Here is a 13,210-nt window from a genome sequence, read left to right as displayed (position 1 = left end):
AAGTGAGCTTTGTGGTGGACAAACACCGTGTACATGGTATTCTCGGGGTTCTCCCGTTTCTTCCCACTTTCATCATTCCATCATTTCATTCATTTCTCATCATCACCGTCTCCTTTCAGCCCGGACAGCATAACCGTTAGACGTAAAACTTACAAGATATAAAGATCTATAGTATTTTTATTGTTTCATACTGGTAACTTTAAACTGAGTCAATCATGTCAAGTCGAACAATGTGGGTGGCACATGTGTTTCCGATTTTTATTTAAACAATGAAAGTATATCATAAAAGGAGCACAAACATGGAGTTTTGGCCCTGTCATCCCGGTGGTGACTGCGGGAGAGGTTGAAGGGGTTTAAAATAGTTGACCTGAATATTTTGACTTATTTTCAATATTTTACAACTTCGGATTTACGGTTGAATTTAAGTGTCCGAGATATCGCTGGCAAGTAGATGGTCAATAGATTATATTGTGACTACACATTTGAGATACACAATTGCAATTACACCGAAAATTTGTGAAAAATATAAAAAATGTCCCAACTTGTACAAAGTGTTCATAATCTACGCATGTCACACTTCGTAGTAGGTTATTACTAGATATATTAATTGGAAAGTGTTACTTCTCTGGAAAAACGAAATATGACTCTCAAAAACTGAAAAATCACGCAGGTTGGAAAGACTGTATCTCATGTTTGAAACCAGTACCAAGGACAAAATCCAACAGTTACTTCAATGCCACCTTAGCTCAGGACAAAAGGAATTGGTTTGCACAAATACCGATCTACAGAAATATGAGTTTTTGTAGATAACGCTACACAAATTATACAATTTAAGCGAGTCTGCTCACCTATACTGGCAAAGTTCCCCATCTTACCTACAAAACGTCGGAAACGTTCTCGGAAAGTCAAAAGTCGTAGCTGCTTTTTCAAATAACTAGAGTAGACTAGAATGTTTAATTGTCTTGCGAAAGTTCATAGAATATTCGAGTATTTTCCTGAATTTTCCAGAATGTTGGAGGACTTACCTGAAGTCTCTAGAATGTTCTAGTATCTTATTCTCCCCGTTTTTACAACGTTCCACGACTTTCTCGGAATTTCTAGATTATGGGATGATCCCAGTGGACACTAGATATGCATAAAATATTTTAGGAAAACATTTCTAACGTTCGTTCATTTTCCTTTGCTTTTCAAAAGGATACATAAGGAGCCGTTATTGAAGAAGTCTGGCACTTCTTTCCGTGAAAAGGTTACAGTGCAACAGACGACCCATGTATTAAATAGTGTCTTATAATAACTTTTAACTGATAGAATTAAAAAAAACATACAACAATAAATACCGTTGCTAACTTAATTCTTTGAACCTGGTTTTGTGTGCCATCAAACATCATATCTCACCAAGAAACAAATGCCCATGTTTCCAATAAATACGTTGCCAGCGGGTGAACAAACGCTACTAAATTTAAGGTGCAGGCATGTGACTAATCCACAAAACACTTGTTTACATCACAAACAAGTGTACTTTGAATATTTTGACAAACAGATTAGCTGAAGGTGTGACATTTGAAAGAGTTGTAGTAATCAGTGAAAGGAACTAGAAAGATCACTGTAAAGCTAGCTAAAAAAATAACCTCATCTTAAGCTCATACCTGGCTACAAACTGTGTTGTAAGTTGTACAGAAAATATGTTATGGATTATTAGTCATCTATTATTATTATTTAGCATATTTTGATATATTCAACTCAATTTAATATTTACAAGAGGTTCATATTGTAATTCTGACTTTTGTTATGTGTCTATGGACCCGTGATCCATGGATTGAGAACTTTACAGTCTTCAAGCATGGGTTACGTAATATTAAACCATTTCCGAGTAATGATTTCTAACTCTTAAGTTCGATATTGTATCCGAAAATGTATAGCGGGTGGTACAGGATGAATTTTGAGGCTCTATTCCTTCAGTAAATTAGCCTTGTCCATAACTCTAACTGAGGATCGAACACACGTACCCCAGATATTTGAAATTAAAGGAACATGAGCGATAAAGAATAACATTTATGTTTCCGGAAATCGTGACCAAGTTAAAAACATAGGAAGTTGCAGCAAGCTAACAATTTCACATCTGTATAGTTTAGACGGGAGAAAATTAGGAATAATGATTGGGAAAATGAATGACATAGTAACAGGAGAAGGCATTATACTTCAGAGAGTGTCGGAGTGACATAGCCATTAAAGGACAACATTTAGTCGACTGTACTGAAATAGTGATTGGAAGTGTCTGGGTTCGACCTTCGATTGAGTCCTGTATATACAGAAAAGGCTACGAAAGGAAGGATAATATATTGCTAAGGAGGAGTACAAATAGTGTATAAGTGTCTACCGCAGCGCAAAGAAACCTCGACTGATTGTATGAATGGCCGACAGCAAGTATGTGAGTAATTACCTACTCTGGCCATAAATACTGTCACAAAAGTTGCAGATCGGAACCGAGCGTTTATACCACATAGACTGTAGTGAATTCACTTCTGTCAGTAGTCTGTATTGTTCACTGTGTAATACATGTTTCCTTGCACGTCCATAATATTGTAAGGATGGAGTGGGGTCAGGTACAGGACCGTGTAGCTGTGATTGCATTACACAAGTGTGGTCACAAAGCATCGAAGATTTTCAAACTTCTCCAACCTCCGAAAATCACACTGAGATTCGTCTATCGGACCATAGCAAGGTTCTGTGAGACTTCCTCTGTACGTGACCACCAAAGACCAGGCCGACCGCGGTGCAGTAGAACACCAAGTCATCTAGGCTGTCAGGCTCGAAACCCCCCTCGGAAGAAAGAAAGAAAAAAAATGTCCCGGGAAATGAACATTCCGCAAAGGACAATGTCAAGGATACTCAGAAGTGACTTTAAGGTAGGTGCTTTCCGCTGATCAACGGGACATTTCCTAACATCTTCACTGAAAGCAATCAGGAAGGTGAGATACAAGGCCCTGCTTCAGAGGTACGCGGATGGAAGACGCAGATCAATTCTCTTTTCTGACGAGGCCATGTTGTACCAAAAGCTACCTCAATTTGGAGTCTCTCAAACGTACCCTCACCAAAGCAATGTACACGTTTCCAATGGACTGTGTGCGTACAGCCAGCTATTGATCACTGGCCACGCCGTTTAAGGGCTTGTGTCAAAGTGCATGGTGGTCATTTTGAGTAATTGCACTTTTTGCAAGTAAATTTATTTCTCTGGATCTGCTGTCTTCTTTACATTAGGACTGCCCTTCCTGTGACAGTATTTATGGCAAGACTAGGTACTACCAGGTCCCTGAGACTCGATTAATTTCGCTGAAACCTGTTGTGTTAATGACCAGAGATCCTGGGATGGTTGCCTGGTGAACCTCAACAGGTCCTGAACTTATCCCTGAACAAATAGTACTTGGTTCATCAACTTTATGTGGGTGTGGAATGGAAGGCAAGCAACGTGTTGGACGAAATAAGTATTCGTATTTGTAAGCGTCGGCACTGGAAACTGATGGCTATTGAGAGTGTTAAAGAAATAGAGGGAAAAGTACTATAATGAATACTATTTAGTCTACATAATACTTAGTGTAACTTCGCCTTGTTGAGACATTGAGACCATCATTTTGGGGGCTCAGAAGAAAGAAGAAAAAAAAGTTTTTCAAAGTTTTATTCAGTTTATATTCTTTGTACACTAAATTTTTAGTCGACGGTAACTGGACTGTGTGAAAGGCATTTTTGCACTGTGTATGCAACTTATTTTTTATTTAAATCGTCTAGTTTTTTCTATATATAATTTGCATATCACTATGTTAATTTTCAATTAACATATTGATATATAAATAATAAATCCCATAATTCTTTGGTAAATAAATGTATCTATAACGGATCATATCTGCATTATATTGTTGTATTCTAGAATGCCATTTTAATAATGAAACAGAAATAAGGATGACTGTTTTTGGAAAGTACCGCGAGTGTATATTTGTTCCATTTCCGATACTTGCCCCTCGTATTTGTTTTAATACTTCTTTCAGCAGCTTGAAAGAAATAAAACTACTATTTTTCTGGTATTTGTGAATTTGATCCGTTAGCCTGCTTGGGAGCAGATGACTGTATACCGCCACACAACTCTATTTTTTATTTTTTTTTCCTTTTAGAGAATGACAACTCCACATCTCATGAAAATAACTGTATACATAACTATTTGTATTTATACTTTGTGTATTTCAGAAACCTTTTTATTATATTAGTTAAAATTGTGATCTTAGCAGAAGTCTCCTATGATAAACCGCGTATTTGCCATAAGAAGCAGAGAACCCTCAGCGAAAGGATCCCATTACTTTGTAGGAAGACAGAAACAAGGAGGGGGATAGAAAGGTCCCGTTCCAAATTAAATATGTGTTAATTTAAAATTCTATATTGTAATTCTACCTCTTTTATCAATTAATTAGTTATGGTAATTCATTCTATAAATTGAGATGATTTATTTGCTTAAGTTTGTTGTTAAGCGTTTGTTCAACTGCGTGACATTAGTCACTAAACAATAATATTGAACCACGCATTAATTAGCGTATTGTTAATGGAAAATGTTGAAAGTTTAGACGATAATTGATCTTGTATATTGATGGTTTACGTCATCTGGTATTTCAGGTATCTTTAGACGTAACTGTAAAATTGTCACCTAGTTTTTGAACACCCTGTATTAAAACGTGTTCCATATAAATTCTATCTAAAAGGGTTCATTTTGAAAAATATCATAATCTGTTTCATACTGAATTATAATTGTTTAAAGGATGAATGTTATAAAGGTTTTAAAAGTATATGCGAACCTATCCATTTTGCGCTAAAGGAATTCAGCCTTAATTTCATTTAAAAGCTTAGTTGAAAGAATAGAAATTCTTTTTTTGGCCATTCACTATTTAAAGGAAAACTTGGCCCTTCCCGGACAGGGCTGTCGTATAATCTCTTTTTCTTCATACCACTCTGACCTCAGCGTCGAGTGTAGTAGGGAAAAAAACTGAGTGTCAGTTTCCAACTACCCTTAGGTAGTGGGTAACCTTTCGACCCTTCCATCTTAGTAAGTCTTAGTAACCCAATTTCGGTTAAAAAAAAAAAAAAAAAAAAAAAAAAAAAAACTGGCTCCACTTATCATATATTTAATGGTTTGTTTTGATGATTTTGGAGTCTGTTATAATGTGTGTATTTTTAACTAATGTAGCAAAACTAAACGTAGTTTGTATAAAAATAATAATAATAGTAATAGATAAATAAATAGAAAAGGATAAATTAATTACTTCATTAACTAATGTAACTATATTCTATATACGGTAGACTTGCGATTCTATGTAGTGGTGTTATAACCTCTAGATTTTAGGTAGTTGATTCTTGTGCTTTTTAATAATATAGAAGTCAATCAAATCTTTTGCTAATTCACTAACACTGTACATATATCTAGTGGAATTTCGTTCAGGAAACGTGCAGTTCCTTGAATGTTTAGTTAGGTTAAGGACACAAATACCGTGAGCGATTGTAGAGTAGTAAAAAAATGTGTAAGTATTTATTATATATATATATACATACTTCATTTTTTGTTTATAATTGATTTGTATAGTATAATTGCATGTTTTTTGGGTTTTATATCTAATTATATTATTTTATTATGGGTCATCCATTTCCTTTATATATATGTATATCTTTTGTATATATAGGAACTCGTATAATAATAATAATAATAATAATAATAATAATAATAATAATAATAATAATAATAATAATAATAATAATAATAAAATTGAGTTAAAATGAACTATTTTGTATGTGTACTGTATATTTGTATATATTTGAGATTATTTATGATGTTATCCCTCGATATAATGTTTTAATATGTATTATGTAGATATATATGAAACCATGTTGTATTGGCCTTGATAAGCTTCGTATATCTCTATAGATAAAGTTTAGTTTTGTAAATATGTAGGAACAAATCATATTAGTTAGGGTATTCTTTGTATTATACGTATATAATCATTTATAGAGCCACGTAGTTATTCCTTAATTTGTGATTCACTTACAATCGAGATTTTATATTGGTGTCCCAAAATTATAAGAGGATAAATATTTTCATCGTGCGAAAGTAGCTACTAGGTACCTACATGTCTTCTACGTCTTTGTATTATCTTGTCATATGAAATCCTATTACTTCCTTACGTTTTTTTTTTCATATCCAGTAAATTACGCTTAATTAGTCATTTCAAGTACTGAAAAAAGTTTCTTTTTCATCGTATGTGTGTTTATTAATGTTTATATTTTGTTTCAACCACTTCTTTACGAATTCCTCAACGCTGAGAGAAAAAGTGGGAATTTGAGACAGCGTTACCATCTTCTACAGCGCAAAATTCTCAGCTTTTACAAAATTCCGAATATCTCGGTAAGTACTTGACTTATCGACTTCAAATAAACGTGAGAATGCTTCTTACGACATACCAAATTGTCCTATAAATTTTAAACCGCAATGTACTTTTGGCCTTTTTCGAGTTATTGCACCATATCCGAACTCGTCTTTTCTGTTATGTCAACACTGTTTAACGGACCCATCTAAACTTGGTGTCAATTTAAACCGTTCTGGCCAATATTTAAATTATTGTGCAAAACTAGTGTGTACCTCACTCCCTGTGTGTGCAAAAGGCGTTTAAACGTGACAGATATTTAACGTTATTTGTCGAGAAGTTTGCAACACTGACCTGCGGGTGGTATATCTTTCGTCTTCCTTTTTAGTGTTGAATTCAATTATGAAATACAATGTAGGTCGTCCCATTTAAAAAATCATAACTTTATATTGGGTTGGCAACACTGTTCATCCGGTGATGTCAAATAATACGTCTACCAATGTGTCCCTTTGTATAGTTGCTTCGGACAAAGTTTCGCTTCTCTCTCTCTTTTGATTTCTCCGTCATCAAGGTTTGACATCATAAAGGACACACCCGGTATATATATATATCTGTCATTTGAAGTAGTCCTTAATATTTAAGTTTTACTATGTATGTGTTTTGTAGTTTACGGGTCCAATTATTTATATATATATATATATATATATATATATATATATATATATATATATATATATATATATATATATATATATATATATATATATATATATCTTATTCTTTAATTGCTATAGATAATATGTGTATCGTTAGTGTGATATTATGAGTTCACTCTGACCTTTATATATCTCTTACCTAGTATAAGTTTGGATATATATTAGCTTAGATAAGTGTTTTAAAAGTTATTCTTATCGGCATATCTAAATATTAGTTACGTAAGTGTTTTAGTTAAAATTGTAATCACGATCCTAATCTTACATAATTTTGTGTTCAGAAGTGTTGCAAACCCCCTTTAACAATTTCTTACTATTTTTACATCACTGATTATTTCAAGGTAGTGCTGCCAACCCTACATTTAATTTAATAGTAGTTAACAGTGTTTCTAACTCACTTTACAAAAAATTCCCTTTTTAAATCTAAATATGATCCGTAACGAAATTTTGTTGACTACATTCGGACATTAAGTACAAAATTTCTTTCCCAAAGGGCGTCGAATGTCGTGGCTAAAATTTCGACCAAACTTTTTGCGGTGTTTTTGCAAACACCCTGTACATCCACGACAAGTTCTCCCCTACATACATTACGCTAATTTGTTTAAATCAGTTATACGAGTCTCGCCAAGACTTATTCTTAAACTTCTTCATTTACGAATTCGGTGGAATAACTTTATTTCTTAAACCACTTGTAAAGACGATAGATATTCAGAGGTGTCTGGGTCACTTCCATTGCAGACACCCTTACGACCAACTATGATAAGTTTTTTTCTCTCCTTTCCCCCCTTTTAAAGTAACTTTTCTGTTTTACGGTGAATTATCTGCCTGACATTAATGTTACCAAACCCTCTTAGAGTATTACTCCTGGTATTAGCTCAAATTCTATATTTAGCGCTGACTTCATCCACTTTCACAGCTGCTAGACTGACCCTTGACCCGAACACTGGTGGTGACTATGTGTCATCCCCTCTTTGTATAGTGTTGTGTAATCTTAACTGGTTGTAGTTGGAACCCTTTTTCTGTATTCTTTTTCTTGTTACCCTTGTGAAGGTATGTGTATTGTGGAACTATCACAGTCATCAGAATCGTCGCGCGCCTATCATAAGTAGTATGAGATCACCCCTAACCAATCAGATTTCACCAAGTGGTCCAAACCATTACCTCATCAAAAGCCAATTAGCGTATAGAGAATTTTTTCTAATTATTGCATAATCTGAGGCAAGACTGACACACCCAAACTCGATACACATAAAACCTCGGGAATGAGATCTCTTGAAGTTCATTACCTCTGAACTACGCGATGAGCACATAACCCGTGCTCCAGTTCTTCCCCCTTCGTGGGAGGCAGGCCTCTGCACTTCTTGCAGTTAAGCTACTTAGATACTTCAGCGATACGTCAGACTATGCCGATGTCTTGGAGTGTCCGTCTGCTTATAGTTGTTACTCCGGGACTTCTTGTGTTCTGTATAGTGAAGTATGAAAAACTGGAAAGTGTGTGTCAATTCAATACGTGAGTGATGACGTGAAGATGTAAGAATGATTGTTCTATTTTGATTTCCTTCGAATATTTTGAATTACAATAACACGAAGATATAAATCGAAATGAAATCACATTCATAGTTGTATAAATAGTTTCCCTTCTTTTGTTTTAGTTATATTGTTATTATTTTACTTTCTAAACTCATATAATGAAGTTTAAACTGCCTCCTAGTATAGTTCTAACAATTGAAGCTAAAATTTCCCCGAGGTAATTGAATTTTTTGTTGAAACTCTTCCGATCTGGGTCCTTATGAGAGAGGACTTGGGATCGTGACGCTTCTGTGACACTGGGTGATTTGCTTAATTTACCCTACCAGATGGAAGATGCTGTTTCAGTGGTATCAAAGAGGACTACAAATGTTTGCTGTCAAGAGTGGTTTGCAACATGGACTCCAAAAATGTACCTTGTGTACAGGTGTGGATTCAGTGGTTGCTTGTCGTAAAGATCTGTATAAATTGAGTGAAAATGACGATATTAAATTCAAGTAATGGGTACATGTAGACTAAACTATATTTGTAATTCTTGTAGTTCAGTGGAGTGTAGTTCAATGAGTTTTCTGAAGTCATTTATAGAAAAACCATTAGTTCTGCAAAAGCACTACTATGTATGTAAAGCATAATCAGCATTAGTGTTGCTAGACCGATCAGTTGGAAAAGCAGGAGACTCGAAGATAGAAAACAGGAGAAAGCAGGAGACTCAAAAATAAAAAAGAGAAGAAATGCAGTAGACACATATAGTGGCGGCGTTTGAGTGTTTGGTGGTTTAATATTCGTGGTTTGCTATAATGCATATGTTTTCGTGAGCTAGGAAGCCCGGATACCCTGCCGCTTTCGGGCCCCATGCCCTCTAATTGTCGCCACTGGACGTGCATATTTAACTAAATTATCTAAATTCAAAATACAGTTTAAATAAAATTTTAATAAATTTACCATCAACGGTGGTCCCTCCCCCACCAACAAAGGAATTTATATTGTCACATCGTCTGTTCAATCTTCCTCACTGTCATACATTTCACTACTAATCTTCTTTAACAACGAGTTTGTTATCGTAAAAGAATGGCAGTCCGATTTTGCCAAAAAGCTTTTTGTGTGCAGTAGTCGACATACTGTTTTCGTGCTTAAGCAATTTCTTAATTTTGTTTTTATTATATTCGTAGCTGAGGCACTAGAATGAGGAGGACTTAAGGGGCACAAGATAAACTTTGATTATAGAGGAAATACCGGCTTTAAATCAGCGTACGTTTTTTTTTCTGACTTCATTCCAGAAGTCTGTTATTGTACTTCTACTACCACAAGCAATGTCTGTGTTAGGCAGAATCGTCACTCTAGATCAATTTTTTTGAAGTTCATCATCTTTCAGTAAGTGTGGGAAAATGGAAGCAAGTGGGGCAATGGATCGAACCTCTTGAATTTTACTAGGATCCAACACCTCCAATGACTTAATAACTGGGTCATCGATTGGCAAACAAGCTAGTATTTGATGAACTGACTCGATATAGAAATCAAGACACCGTAATTTAAATGCTTTTATGTGTTCAGCTGGCAATTTAAATTTTTCTAAGGATAGTTGTACTTTTGCCCCAAAATACATTTCTTCTACAGGAAGAAAAATTCTTGAAATTTTTACAGAGTTGAGGATAGAACCTTTAACATAGCAATCGAGGATAGTTCGCAATGAGGAAACTATAGAAGACCTAAGATTATGAAGTCGAGGTTCCTCACTTTGCATCTGTTTGTTTAAAATATTGAAAATGGGTAAAGCAAATTGAAAAAACTCAAGGTACAATTTATTGTAAGGGGATTTCAATTTTTGAAGAATAGCATCGGATACGAGCAATTTATCTTCTGTAACCGCGTGAGTAAAAGAAAAGAATGAGAGCATCATATTGTTCTAACACTCGACAAACAACTAACCCAAGAGACAACAATCTAGTTTGGCTTGGATGTAACAATGAGGTTTTACATTGAGAAAACTCTGAAATTCTTTGAAAGCTTCTATACGCTTTGCACTCGTGTGGAAATCATTGAAGATGTCACGAACCAAATCGTCTGGTTCCCGTGGAAGCTTGGAACAAGCATAAGATGAACATAAGTTAAAAGAATGACAAACACATTTCATAACAAACAGATCTGGTATGTCTTCCTTTAAAACAACTGAAAGAGAATGATGTCTTCCCATCATGCCACTAGCCCCGTCCAGCGAAACCTATAAGATATTCCTTGTACGGAATATTTTTTGATTCGAAAGCTTGAACGAAGCAGTCATATAAATTACTGGCAATTGCCTCGCTTATTGGAATAAGGTTAAAAAATGCATCTGTTACATTACCGTCTTCTGAATCGACTCGCACAACAATGCACAAATGTTTTGTACAACTAGCATCTGTTGATTCGTCTACAATTGCCGAAAAATTTTTTTCCTTAGTAAATCACATAACGTGGCTTTGTTTTCCTCCCCTGAAACGTGTTTTACAATCGCTGTAGCTTTTGTTTTACCACACATAATCTTCTTGGCAATATGTGAATCTGGGCAAAGTGATTTAATTAAAGGAGACAAATGTTCCTTAACATTAAAAGAAATGTTATGTTCGGCTAAGAAAGCCGTCTGCTTCTTTCACGTTATTATTTAATGTGACAGACTCACATGTTAAAGGTATTCAAGTTTTCTGTCCCACTAATTCTTCGCGTTGTCAATGTGCTTTTTAGTTTCTGCATGTCTTTCTAGTGTAATTTTCCCTTCAGATGCAATATTAATGTCACTGACACATGCATTGCAAAAGTCATAACTCACTCCCTTTTTACTGGATTTTAACCAATCCTTAAATGTTTCCTCGCTCTACCACTCTGATTTATAGTTTTGAGTGTACTTTACTTTCTTACTCATTTTGTAATGCGCACACAGTAACACTTAATACTGAAGTAAGACGTAGTGAAAGAGCAAATTGGGGTGGGAAAATGTCTTACCATGCACGTAGCGATAGCATAGGTATGTGATACAGTTACACGTGATAGTGACATAAGACGATTTCTTGCTGACGAGGTGATCAGGCTACTCTTGCAACCCAATTCCCAATCTAAACAACACGTCCTTGTAATCTTACAGTAAGTTATAAAGATCACCAACCATCATTCATATAGAAGCTGACGTACAGTTGTATTCTTCTATTCAAATTGTATACAGCAAAACTCTGTAACTACGTGCTCTACAGAGCTTTGTGAATACATACAGAGAAATTGCCTCTTTTTGTGTGAGGAAAAAATGAAAATTCAATATTAATAATAATAAATTTCTTTTAACTTCTCGAAGTAAAGAAAAAGCAGGAGATTATTCACTTTTCTTTTTCTCTTTTCGCAGTAGATCAGTAGAACGTAGAAAAAGCAGGAGATCTCTGCAAAATCAGTAGATCTGGCAACACTGATCAGCGTATCTCAAGATACTGAAGCAGAATTTACCAGTTGACCATACAGTATACCTCGTATACTTTTCTGAAAACTATTCCTTTATAATACAGGATGCTGCACAAGGAAATTGAAATGAAATTTTTGAGTTTTACATCTCACGCTTATGCCGGATAGGCTAAAGGAGATAGTAATGATGAGGAATGAATGAAATGGTGGAATGAAGAAAGTGGGAGGAAACGGAAGAACCCCGAGAAACCCAAGCACACGGTGTTTGTCCACCGCAAAGTTCACTTGACGGGTGCCGCACAAGGCTTCCACTGGGACTCTTCACAAGCCATAATACATCCGTTTGTTGTGGCCTTTAAAAACGCTTTCACGACAATACTACCACGCCTTTAAAAACGCTTTCACGTCACATTTCAGCAGACCATCATCACAGAAATAAAGGAGTTGCCTCATGTATCGATGATCCATTACTTTAGCGATGGAGGAGTTTCGCATTATACGAGGGCAATCCCCAAAAAAAAAGTCTCCTATATTTTTAAATATACAAAAAACCGTTTATTTTCTATAATTGCTACATCACTTTAAAGGTTGAAGAAAGCTTTATTTTTCTACATAATCGCCATTTCGGTCGATGCATTTTTGTAGACGCTGTGTCAGTTTTACAATGCCCATGTCATACCAGCTTGTCTCCATGCCCTTCCGATATTGCAACTTTTCCGTTAAAATCCTGTGGATGGTGTTTCTGGTAACCTCAGGAACCAAAATGCAGAGAGCATCCAGAGTGATCCTCCGATCTTTACGCATGAGTTCCTCAACTTTCGCGATTGTCTCGTCGGCAATTGATGGCCTCCCGCTCCTTTCCTCGTCATGAGTTTCAGTACGACAGGCTGTAAACTCTGTACACCACTTGCGAACGTTTTTGACATCCATGCACGACTGTTCATACACTTCCGTCAATTGGCGATGAATTTCAACTCGTTTAACACCTTTTGCGTTCAAAAATCGAATAACTACGCGAACTTCGCACTTGGCGGTAACGTTCATCGGGAGCTCCATTTCGAATGGCTGCCAAGCCAAGACTGAGCATCCGAGCGAAGCGCCTGCGTGCTTAAGTGGTAGCGGAGAAGGCACCACCCACAACAGTGTTGCCAACAACCG

The sequence above is a fragment of the Thermobia domestica genome, chromosome 10 (assembly GCF_964235325.1).
Source record: "Thermobia domestica chromosome 10, izTheDome1.hap1.1, whole genome shotgun sequence".
In the NCBI taxonomy this organism is placed as follows: Eukaryota; Metazoa; Arthropoda; class Insecta; order Zygentoma; family Lepismatidae; genus Thermobia; species Thermobia domestica.
This window is presented reverse-complemented; position numbering follows the sequence as displayed.